This window comes from Echinops telfairi, unplaced genomic scaffold, assembly GCF_000313985.2.
Source record: "Echinops telfairi isolate 266 unplaced genomic scaffold, ASM31398v2 ScPeMD7_443;HRSCAF=831, whole genome shotgun sequence".
Lineage (NCBI taxonomy): Eukaryota > Metazoa > Chordata > Mammalia > Afrosoricida > Tenrecidae > Echinops > Echinops telfairi.
Window position 1 is genome coordinate 5,011,575 of NW_022104341.1, and position 13,024 is coordinate 5,024,598.

At 41.5% G+C, this 13,024-nt stretch overlaps 1 protein-coding gene across 1 annotated transcript in view; it reads right to left on the reverse strand.

The window, feature by feature from the left end:
* Positions 1-5,547, reverse strand: part of CD53 (CD53 molecule) — a 29,103-nt gene extending 23,556 nt beyond the window's left edge. Inside the window, exon 1 of the mRNA XM_004699196.2 lies at positions 5,464-5,547. The gene's annotated coding sequence lies outside the window, so the exon portion shown is untranslated. The remainder of the gene's footprint in view (positions 1-5,463) is intronic.
* Positions 5,548-13,024: the final 7,477 nt, after the last annotated feature.

The following is a 13,024-nucleotide window of genomic DNA, read 5'->3' on the forward strand; positions in this document are numbered from 1 at the left end:
CATTAGCTTTCTTCACCACATTTGCTTATGCACTCATTTCGTCTTCAGCAATCGTGTCAGGAAGGTGAGCATCACAGAATGCCAGATTGTTAGAACAAAGTGTTCTTGTATTAAGGGAGTACTTGAGTAGAGGCCCATTGTCCACCTGCAACCTTAATTCTTAACATATAGATATGAGTACACAGTTCTATTCCCCTCTCATTATATATATGTTTACATATGTACATGCATGTTTTAGGCCTCTATAAATGTCTTTTGCCTCCTAGTTCTTTCCTCTATTTCTTTTTTACTTCTCTTGTCCCACCATCATTTTCGGCCTTCATTCATGTTTAGTAATTCCTCGCTGCTACATTGCCCTTGATTGAGCCCCACTAGGCATCCTACGACCTTCCTTGCATTGATTTTAATTCACTTGTCGTTCCCTTGTCTCTGGGTTTATCCTCCCCTTCCTTATCCTACCTCCCCTTCTCCTGTATCCCCCTGGAACCATTGGTCCTGTTCTTTTCACCTCTGAATTATTTATCCCGTCTATCTTATCTAGATAGACATGCAAATACATTAATAAGTGCAAAAAGCAGGCAAAGCCAAATAAAACAACAAAGTCAAAACCAAATAAAACAACAAAATAATAACAACAACAGCAAGAAACAAACACATAATAATAACAAAAAGAATTGTTTCTAATTTATCTAAAGTAACAGGAACTTTTCAACCTCTGGGTTCTTTGTTTCATGGTTAACGATTTCACAACTTTTACTACATTAGCCACTTTAATCGTGTTTGGTTTTTTTTTTTTTCTTTCAGAATAATGTTGATAATGTTGACTAAGCCATGTTGTATTCAGCAGCCAAATCAGACAAGCGGTGACCTGGTTAAAATTTCGCAATGATTTATTTCTTAACTGTATCGTGGCTCTCATAGTTTTCCTCTTAGCTTTACTGCTGGTAACACTAAACTTCTTTGGAGCCATGATTATGATATTTTATGCAAATGAAGTGCAAAATAAAGCACAATGATGAGTGTTTGAGTGCACTAATACAAACACTATAAGTTGTCTGAGCCAGAGCAGAGACTGAAGGGTCGCCCCGTTGTATATTTGGCAAGACGTAACATGCGATATATTCTCGGCCTGTACAGGTTTTTTTCAAGTCAGATTTTTCAGTTAAGCTATTGAGCAAGGCTATCAACACTGAGCAGATTTTTTTAACTTCAACGTTTGAGTAGTGGAAAGTTAGAGCTTGGAGCCATTTGACAACCAAGGTATCACTGTGCTAATGAGGTACGCACACCTTACAACTGCTTGAGGTCAAAGGAACAGCATTTTTTCAAGGGCAAAGTGCAAAAGGGTTAGGAGAGAAGGAAGAACGACAACAGGAAGGAAGTGGGATGTGATGTTACACAGGGCATGGAAAACAAAATGTTTATGAATCATTGAATATAAAATGATTTGCTTATAAAAATTTCACCCAATTCACAATACAATAAAATGAGAAGGGGAAAAAAATTGGGTAGTCCAAGTGGTTAAAGTGCTCACCTGCTAATGCAAACTGGCTTTTGGTCACACAACTGCCAATTTTATATGGAAATTTCTTATTAACAGCTCAAGGAATATGATATTCCATGAAAAGCAATGTAATAAGCACTAGTTTTGGAATCAGTGAGGTCTAGTTTTGAATTATGGCAGTGACACTGTGCCTTTGGGCAGTTTTTTAATCATCTCTCTGAAAACGTCCTCATCTTTAAAACATGATATTAAAACCTACCTCAATGGTAGTTCTGAGGGTTAAATGATGTAAGGTTTCCAAAGCAACTCACTACCCGAGTGCATGGTTCTGTGACTATTGACTAAAAGACCACATTTAGAGTCTCCAGTCCATTTCTACGAAGAAATGAGTTTCTTCAAGAATTTTAGGAACAAAATAGCAAAGACCTGAAGTTATTTTTTGGGAATACCATTTTTAAAATGTGCTATGTGGTCTTTGTAAGAAATTTCAAGCATTAAAGAAAAGAGCAAAAGGTAAAATATAAAATAATCTGAAACTCAATCTCCTAGAGGTAATCATAATAAATGTACAAAACCATGGTATTCTGCAAGGTAATTATTGGTTTCCCTGTTGGGTAACTGTTGAACAGCTAACTGCAAAGTCGGCAGGTCAAACCCACCTCCACTCTACAGGTAAAAGATGAGGCTGTCTGCTCCTGTAAAGATTCACAGCCTCAGAAACCCTGTAGAAGATCTCTCTGACTCAGTCTATGAGTCAGAAAGGACGAAATGGCAGTGGGTTTGGTTTGATATCCCTTCTTATGGATGACGATGGGTTTTGATGTTTGGCTCTCTCCTCCTACAAGTTCTGTGCATGACTACTAACTAAAGGCTGGTAACTTGAACCCATCCTGTGGAACTGTGGGAGGAAAGCCTGGTGATCAGCTTCTGTAAAGATAATAGCCAAGAAAACTCCATGGGACTGTTCCACGCTGGACCACATAGAGTCATCATGAGTCAGAAGTTTGTTTTTATCTCTTTCTACAAAGAGCCGATGAAAGTGTTTGATTCTTCGCTGAAGAATTCTGGAACACTGAGCAACATTTTCACTTCCAAACAGTGATTATACAGATATAGTCTCATGGTACGTCTTCAATAATTCTTTGTCACAGTTACGATGTACTGCTTGTGTAGGAACTCAATGGGAAATGAATAGAGGACTTAGCTCTGTGTTGAGTAGATTCCAACACAGAGATCTGTGACCTCACCCACTTTGAGTGCTTACCTGCGGGTTTGGGGAAAACCTGTCTTTCACACCTGCTTCAAGATCGTCTTCCCAAACAGAGGGTCTATATCTCTAGTTGTAATTTCCCCCTCCTCTGCCCCAGCAGCCACACCAAGGTCAAGTCTGCACAGCTGTCGGGTTCTTCTGGCTGCTTCTTTCAGTGCCTACAGTGATAGCAGGAGCCCAGTCTCTAGGGCCCAAGGGGATGTCAGCAGAGTGAGTTCTCTCACCCTGCAAGTACTGTGGGCTGACAAATTTAGGAACACAAACCAAACCACTGTAACTAGATCAACACAGCATTTCCTGGAACGGCAGCTGAGTAAAAGAAAATGGCTATAACCTCTCAAATGGCTCCACCCTCCATGCTAACCTGAGGGAAAACGCTAGGTTGAAGGGATGAAACCTGCCTGTCTACCCCATGTCAGTCATGTGATGTCTAGTGTTTAGCCCCATCCAGGGTTAGACCAGGCCCCACCCTGAATATCAGACCTGACCTTCTCCTTTATCTGCGAGAGTCCCAGCACCAAGTATAGGAACGATGTGTACTTTCTGGAGTCCTCAATCCATGGCTCATTCCATTCCGGTCCCACTTAATTACTCACATTCTCAACACGCTTAGCCTCCACACTACGCGGACTTTGCATGGACTGCCTGTCTGCCTTCATCTAAATGCTGTTGTTCACAAGCCCCATAGCAAACTCAGATTTTCAAAATGAACCCAAGCCCTGTCCCAGGGAGTCTGGTATAGTCCAAAATTCCTCCAAAATACTGTGCGAACACTCTCTGTCATAAAAAAAAGATGGCATCGCCTTATAGTTGTACATTGCTGTGTCTGTCCTCCACACTAGCCTCACAACACTTGAGGCAGATAACCACATCGTTTTTCCTCATCTTTCCAGCACCTATCACAATACCTGACCCTGGTATGTTGTGGGGTGGGAGCAGGGCCATTGAGGTCTGCACCCCAAGAGACCCTGGTCAGTTAGCGGTAACTCTGAAGCCATAAGAAGGCCAAGACCAACACAGGTTGTCCATTTCAGTCGGTGCCTCTTGAAACTGAACAAAGGCAAAGTCTTTAGGTGATGGTCAGATATTGCCAGGGAAGGATCGATTCTAAATCATTTTCTGTGGGTATAAAACAGACCCATCGTTTCATTGAAAACTAGATCCCCTTTACTGGCCCACACAGGAAATATCAGAGGAAATTGTGTTTCAGCCCAGCCCCTGATCTAATACAACAACAATTTCAAAACTGCAGATTCCTCTCAAAACTGAGAAAGCAAAATGTCTTTGTCAGTCAGCAGCTACGATTCCGCTTTCACATAGCTTTCTTCCAGAGAGCCGACATAAACATGCTTTTAAAAGGTGGCTTCTTATCTTCCATTAGAATTGCTCAAGGGGCAGACTAGCCCATAAACTTCTTCTACCAGTACATTCCAGAGCACCGTGCCTTGCCCTCTAGAGGAAGTTAACCCTACTTATTAAATACATTCACTGAAAAGTTCAGTCTTTAGTTTCATAATCAAGGCTCAATAACTCTGTCCCTTCCCATCCCCTTTAGTTAGAGAGGATAGTTGGGGTCTCAGGGGATGGCTCCCTTTTCTTTTAGGGCACAGTCAAGTGAGAGTCTCGCAGACCTTGGAAGGAGAAATCTCTAATACAGAATTTCCAGTGGTGATTTCACCCCCAGCAGCTAGCTCAACGGTCACTGAAAAATTAGGACCAAGGCTTAAACTTTGGCCACCACTTGGTGGGGTCCATGGAAGCTCACTCATTCGTTGAAAATCATTTCAACATTGAGGTTTGTTGGTTGATTTTCATAAATGTACTCCATGTTGTGTTTACTCATATTCATGTTTTGTATACCAAGAGTTTTCTGGGGAATTCTGAGGTTGACAATATCCTTCCTGCCCTTTAAACCTGGCCAGACTGGGTATCCCTTATAGATGTCTACCTTTCACTTCTCAAAATCATTTACTGAGCATGTCATGTGCTCCTGAGTTAAATGTGATGTTAACGGTCCTTCCGTCCGGCATCTCTAAGGAAATGTTGTGGGCGTCATGAAGTCTGCTATTGAAATTTGTTTCAAATGAACAGGACCCGTGTCTCAAACTCCCAACTGTCTTTCTAAATGGCTCTGCCTGGTGGTTCTCTCTTTACATTTTAAATCACAAGACCAATCTTCTAAAGACGACCTCCTATAGGACATCTCCTAGTTTCATTCTAGACAGCCCCAGGCGTCAGAAATTACCACACAGAGAAATTCAAGTTGTATAGCAATTTAAGCAAGTAAATGCCACAATATTAGATAACGGGAGAGACTCGGCTTTTGTTACAGGGACCCTGGTAGCATAATGGTAAGTCTGCTAACCCAGAGGTCAGTGGTTCTAACCCCATAGGAGAGCTGTGGCACTTAAGACCCGGCCACCGTCTCCTGGAAAGATTTCAGCCTGGGAAACTTTGGGGGGCATTTCTACTCTGCGTTGTCGAACCTCTGGGTTTGAATCATTCAGCGACACTCAGTGACAATAACAAGGAACTGGCTGATCATTTTACTTCTTACAGCAGACGTACGTGAACAAGCTGAAGGGAACTTGGCGTCCCTTTAGAGGCATATGGTGACATCCAAGAAGACACGCTACCCCACGTACAATGGCTTCACTCTTAAACCAGATCAAAATGCCATCAAACTTACCTTGGGCGCCTTTCTTAGGTTCTTTAGGCAGAATTGGCTAACTGTCCTTGAGCTGGCCGCAACAAGGCTGCTGACGCGGATGTCCTGAGCTATTTGTGCAAAAGGAGAAGTGATGGTAGGATAAATGTGATCACGCTGTGATGACAGGAAGCCCAGAAGAGTAAAAGGAGGAAGTGAGGCTGAGTCCGCCCTCATGAGAACCAGAGAGGCTACCCTCCCCCGCTGGTTTTTAGAACATCCCTTTCACCACACCCTCAAATCATCTAAACTGCTCTCTGAGACACAAAGGAGAGTCTGGGCACCAAGGTGGTTCTGAGACTCATCTGCGAGCACTAGTGAGTTGGCCCTGATGGTGCAAATGATACAGTGCACTCAGGTGCTGGCCAAACGTTTGCAGGTTTGAGTCTACTCAAGTCCTCAGAAGAAAGGCCTCGCAATCTGGGTGTGGAGGGAAAGTCGGTGAAATCTGACGGCTTGGATGGTTCTGCTTAGGCACACGTGCTCACGATGAATCACAGTTGTGCTTATGCACATGTGCTCACGACAGTCAAAGTCCACTCCATGGCAGTGGGTGGTAGCATTAGTTAGCCATGCTTTTGTCTAGAAAAGGACAGTGCTTCTTGATCAAGGTCACACCTCAAGAATCCATATTTAGGGGGAACAAAAAGACTCATGACTGAGATGGAGAAAGGCCTTTATAAAGCCATTCTCCCCCCCCCCCTCACACACACACACACACACACACACACACACACACACACACGCTTCTTTCGTCTGCCAGTGGGCAGATTCCTCGCCTCGAGGGTGATTGGATCACCATTTTCATGCACGTGTGTTTCAGAAGCTAGACAGTCCTTCAAAAGAGCATAGTTGATGTCAATCCCCACAGAATGCACTGGTAGAAGCAATTTGGTTCATAGCAGGAGCACCAGCTTTAGAGACCCAAAATCTAGATTTAGTTCCAGCTTTCACCGTGATGTCTTGAGCACATTTCAGCCTCCTCGCTTCAGTTACTGGTGACAGCATCCAACAATAATCCCAAGGGAGGATTACTGTTAAAATTCTTCATTTGCTGGTGCTGTGGTAACAGACACCCACAAGCGCGTGACCCTAAAGAACAGAAAGTTATCTTCTCACAATTCTGGAGGCTGAAAATCTGACTCAAGTTCTCACCGGAGTCAGTCTGAGGGCCTCTCTTTTCATTTCTGGTGTTGGCAGAAATCCTTGTTGTTCCTTTGCTTGGAGACAACCCCTCACACACTGTCTGTCTGCTCCCTGCCTGTGGCTCTGTGTCCAGTAGGGTCTTTTTATAACTCATAAATGATTAGATTTAGGACATACCCTACTCTTGTATGACTCATTAATCTAATAACATCAAGAAATACTATTTCCTGAGAGGACCACCTCCATAGGTGCCTCAGGGGTCAGTACTTTATCTGTACTGGTGGGAGGGGAGCACAATTCTGTCAATAAGGCTCTCTGGTGATGTAACAGTTCCCATCTCAGCTACTACCCAAAAGGTTGGTGGTGCAAATCCACCCAGCAGATCCATGAGGGAAAGACCTGGTGATCTATTTCTGTTCACACCCTAAAAATGATGGAAATAATTCTATTTTGTCACATGGGGTCCCTAGAAGTAAAAATCGATGGCATATAAAAATAACCGACAACTCAATCCACAGTAGTCCCCATACATAGATGGGAATATAGTGGTTTAAAGAGTTAAAGAATTGCCCTAAGACTGTACAAATGAGAAATGACAGACGTGGGACTAAAATCCAAGGCTGTCCAAAGTTAGTCTATTACCTCCTCCACATCCATTATTTGCTAGAGCCAATAAAATGGAGACAATAGTGGTATCTAACACCCTTTGTAGTTTCATTGTTGCTACATCACACCCTGACTGGCTCATCTCCTCTCCAAGACCCCTCTGCAAGGGGATGTCCAGTGACCTACAAATGGGCCCCACCTCATTCATTCCCCACCTCATTCACTATGATATGATATTTTGATTCTGATGATGCCTGATACCTGATCCCTTCGACACCTTGTGATTGCACAGGCTAGCACACAATGATAAGATTTTTTTGTTCTTTGATGCCTGATAACTGATTCCTTCGGCACCCCGTGATCACACAGGCTGGTGTGCTTCTATCATGTGGGCTTTGTTGCTTCTGACCTAGTGGCTAGGTTGAAATCTTTATGGAGAGGATTACCAAGTCTTCTCTCCTGTGGAGCAGCTGGTAGGTCCAACTGACTGACCTCTCAGCAGCAAAGTGCTTACCCCATTGTGCCAGCAGGGCTTCTTTGGCAGTAAAAATAGGAGATGAGAATTCTCACAACACAAGAGCCACAACATGCCAGACCTTTGGGAACTAAGGTAGAGAACAAAATGGGGAAGTTACTGACTTTGTAGCAGAAAAAAGACCATTTTCAACCTCAGCTCTTCACTTATCAGCATGAATTTTGGAGAGTTACGTAACATCTTTGAGTTTCAGCTTCCTCATCTGTAGTATTGTAAAGAACAAAAATACGACTTACGCCAGGGTTGGAGGGGAAAGTGAGTATGACAGTGAATGTTCCAGGGTTTGAAGAATGAGGGCAGAGCTAGATTCCGCAAGAGCATTCTTTAAGGCACTCACTGGGGATGGTGTCAACCATCTCCGCATTTACCAGACGATGAAGGGACTGGGCATCAGGGGTGGGCTCCACATATCACTGCTGATGAAATATTGGACTTATGATCTGGTCTCTTGATTATTTTAATCTAAAATAATTCCAGGAGATGAAGTGGCACATTTTCAAACTGTTTCTAAATCAATATCCCAACGTGTTCCACTCTATGGCTATTTGGTTCTGTGAGGTGTAAATAGAATGAATCAAGTAACTTAAAAATCAACAAATCATTTATTAGTTTCATTGGGAAAGCGGCATTAAACAAAGATGAAAAGATTCTTTACTGACACCTTTTCAGCCCTTAATACTTTTCAAGTGAAAGATATCTTAAAAACAAACAAACAAGCAAACACCGAACTCACGGCCATTGAGTCTGTACTGACTCACAGCAACCCCCGATGGGTTTCGGAGACCAGCTGTTTATGGAGTAGAAGCCCTGTCTTTCTCCCACGGAGCTCTGCTAGTGGTATCAACCGCCAACCATGCAGATCGCAGCTTCTGAAAGATATATAGGAAACGGATTTCCCCAAACTTAGCAACTATGGAAAAATTTGGGAGTAGGGTGTCATTTCTCCGGGAACATTTTTTCAGAGTAACCACACCTTAGGAAATGGGGTGATAAGTTCTTCTTGGCTGATGAATCTGTACCCCTTCTCTGCAGTTGCTGCTATACTGCCAGGCTCCTCAAGTGGAGGAGCTGGTGGGAGACGTCTTACTTGACACACATTTTCCCTGTTACCTCCTTCATTCCAATGGCTTCCATAGGTCTGGGCCTAAGATCCAAAGGACCTCTCTATATAACCGAATGTCCCAGTTGCATTTCCCATACGTCTACTTAGATGTTTCTCGGGCACTTCACATTTAGTATCCAAAAGTCCGCCTCCTGAACGTGGCCTCCTCACACTCAAGATGGCATTCACTGCCTCGGGGAAAATGTTGACTCTCCACGTTGCTCATCGCAGAAACCAGGCATTCCCCTGGCAGGCTCTTTGTGGTCCTAAACCAATACACGCGACGAGAACCACCAAGACCCACTGCCACAGAGTCCATTCCAAGGCCTAAGAGAGAGTCGAACTTCCCCGTGGGGTTTCTAAGGATGTAAATCTTTATGGAAACAGCTGCCCCATCTTTTGCCAACTTAGTAGGAGCTGGTGGGTCCAAACAGCTGACTATTCAGTTAGCAGCCAAGTGTTTTCACCCTTGCACCACTTATGGACCACTAAGGTCTAGAAATTATTCCTTGGCCTAAATATTTTTCAAATCAGACCACTTTCTCTTCAACCTCACACCCGAATCACTAATAACTATCTCTCACTTGGCTTACTGCATTCCAGCCTCCTTCAAGACCAGGTTGAAAGTTTCTTCCCTCTGCCCCCAGGAGGAGAGCCTTCTACAATGAAAATTTAACGAAGTCATTACACAGCCACTGTTATAGGTAGAATTCTGACTCCTAGAGATCTTATAGAATATAATCAAACTGCTCCATAGGGTGTAGATTTTTACCAGAGTAGACAGCTCTATTATCTTTCTTCCACAGAGAGGCTGCTGGGTTTGAATGATCCACCTTGTGGTTAGTAGCTCAATGCTTAACTCACTGTGCCACCCAGTTTAAAACTTGTCAGTGACCTCCCAGAGGATCAAAGCAACTCCTTAGTGGGTGTACACTTTCAGCTGGCTACTCCTTTCCTACCTTCACCTCCTGGTTCCACCACACTGAACACTAAATTCATTTGAAGTGCTTGAACAAATCAATCTCTCTCTCACTCTATTGCTCAAGTGTTCTCTGGGATAGCCCTTCGACTCATCACCTGACTAATTCCTACTCATCCTCTATGATCTCATTTTCCTCCAAGCAGCCCTCTAAACAGGACCAAGACGCCTGCTATTTGCTTTCATGGCCAGTATTTACCCCATGATTTGCTGTCATTATAATTGTCTTCCTTTCTAGACCAAGGTCCTGCACCAAGGTCTCTTGCTCTGTTTACTTTTTGTTGATCCTGCTTGTTTACATTTGTGGTCCCTAACACTGTGCCTAGAACATAAGAGGTGCTCTATAAATATTTAAATCATTTTAACTAGTGTGAAATCTGAAAGTTAGGGAGTCGGAGATTTGGCAGAGAAAGAGCATGGTAGCCATTTATGGAAGTAGGTGTGGTTCTTAGAGAGGGAACATTAAAAATCTTAAGACTATCAGAACACACACACACACACACAAACTCAAGATAGGGGTTGCTCATAGCAAAATATACATTCATTTTAATGGATAATATTTTCCCCTTAATCTACTCTCTCCATCAATTCATTGGGAAGAGCTGATGCAAGTACTTGATGACCAGAGATGACTATTACCTGGGAGTATAAATCATCTATCCACTCAGATCCATTCTATAAGATTTGATTGAGAACTAGCATTATTTCTGACTATCAGATATTTATAATTCATTTAGAAGAATAAGAACAAAAAGGAAAATAACACATTACAGCATGCTATGTTGTTGGTTGCTTGAGAAGAATTTTCAGAAACTATGAAAAAAATCAGAAAAAGGAGTTAGCAGAAGCTCTAACTCATGTTTTGGTCTTCTCTATGTATAATATATTAATTAAATATCGTATATGAAAGTGGAACCTGGATGTTTAGGTGACTTGAACTTCACCAGACCAGGCATTACATTTTAAGTTATGAGAGCTCCGTCGCCATGGAATAATAACATCTGTCCAAATATATTTCGAGTTAACAAAAGACTTCCATAGGTATGGAGAGATTATTTAGTTTCCATTTAGGTTTTCAAAGTTTTGTTTTACCTTTCTAAGGAAATAAGTGTTCCTGTTTTTATTATTGGAAAATAGTCACTTGAAATATGAAAACACTAAAGATAGAATTTTAAAGCTTATCCTAGCAAGTTACTTAAGTAACCAAGAATATTGGAGTTTGGAAGGCTTAAAAGTTTATGAAATTATAAGATTAGAAGCTTTAAATGGAAGATAAAATATAACTAATTATCCATTGGATTTTGCTTATAGATGCTAAAATTCCAATTTTGAAGATAGTATAATAGAATATAATTTTTTAAAATATTCACAATATTTTGTTGCTATTAGGAATTATACCTTAGAAATACATTTAAGTGCTTTACATTCTACATCTGATTACATAGCACCTAGATTTTTCTGGGGTCTCAAAAAATAATTCAAAGGTAAATGTTTTGAGAATGATGATAGCAACAAATTACAAATGTGCTTGACACAATGGATGAATGTATGGATTGTGATAAGCATTGTACGAGCCCCCAATAAAATGATTTAAAAAAACAAAAACAAATAAATATACAAGTTCAAAACAAAAAAAAAGGGAGAAAGTATTAAATCTCAGCATTACAGACTATCGCTCAGGAATAGACTTGTTGGGCAGCTTGAGTGGTTATGAAAATTAGATGTTATTTGTTCATTTCCCCAAAACTGTGGACTTTCAAGATTACTCAGTAATAAATGAACTTTTGTCTTTTCAAAAAAAATAATTCATACTGGAAAATGTACTAAAAATCAGACATATATTGTCTAGACCCCATATCATCGCTAAAGCCTAAAACCAGTACTATAATATATGACAGACATTCTGTAAAAATGAGATGCTGAACTGTTTGGTAGTATGGTGTTTGGAGCAATGGTGCCAACAGGGTGTTTTTTGGTTGCTAGTCCATATTTGCTACAAGATTGGTACACGGTTGCTAGTCCATGTCTCTTTGGGTTAATCCCCGAAGGCAAGGTGGTATCATAATTGATTGCTGTATCTATATCAAAATATATGAGATGCCCAGAAAAGAAGCCTTGATCAGTCTGGGGAGTCATTAGCAAGTGTGGCTTTGGTACTCAACTTGTATGAGAGAAGTTGGTTCCAGAAATTGAGGAGGCTCAAACATGTCCATGTTAGCAGCTGTGGCATATTAAGCCATCTACAGATTTTGTCATCCAAGTGGCGGGTTCCTCTAGAGACTCTACTCTTATTCTCATCTCAGGCAGGCACACCACTGTCCCTACCCTTTCAGGGCATAAACTCTTTCAAACATGACTTCTTGTTTTTGCATAGTTTTCAGCAAAGACTTACGATAACCATAATCAAAGGAAAGACCTAATAAAATATTATGTGTATGTGCACTCACGTTCATGTATGTGTCTGAAAGTATGACAGTAGAAGTCTTTATTCAAGTGAAATTTTAAATGTCACAGCAATAAATAAGGTAGAGAAAAGCAGAACGCGAGCCCAAATAGCCTCTTAGGTACTTTGACTGAGTATAGGAAACCACTGGTCCAGATGACTACACCCTTGGGTTCTTGGCCAGTTTGGGTGTTTATTTTCAGTTGTTGGACTAAGGATGTCACTTCTCTCATCCTGAAGCACACACTCCCATGCAAGCAGACTCCTCTGGCCTTGTGGTTCTTTGCTATGACTCAAGGGAAATAGGAAACCAGTTCTATACCCAACACTTCCTCTTCTCCACTTGGGAGATTGGGAGTTGAGGTTGTCAATATCTTTGTGAGGTTTCCTGTGGGAGAAGAGGTGGGAACTGTTTCTATCAGCTGAAAGCAGTTGTATTGGCTACAAAAGTCAAATCCTAAGACTTGTTGCTTGCTTTAAGGCTGTTACCTTGCCCACTGTGGGGCCTGGGGTGGGAGTGGTGGGGTCAACACCTTTGGAAAATGCTATAATACATTGTGTTAGACAGGGTTCTCTGGAGAAAAAAATATCCCAGGATGCTTATGATTATATATATATATAATATATATTGCAAATATATACTATTTGTAATATATATATACAATATATATAATATATATTATATATATATATATTACAAATGGCTTAGTTCAACTCACTTCTGTGAGACAG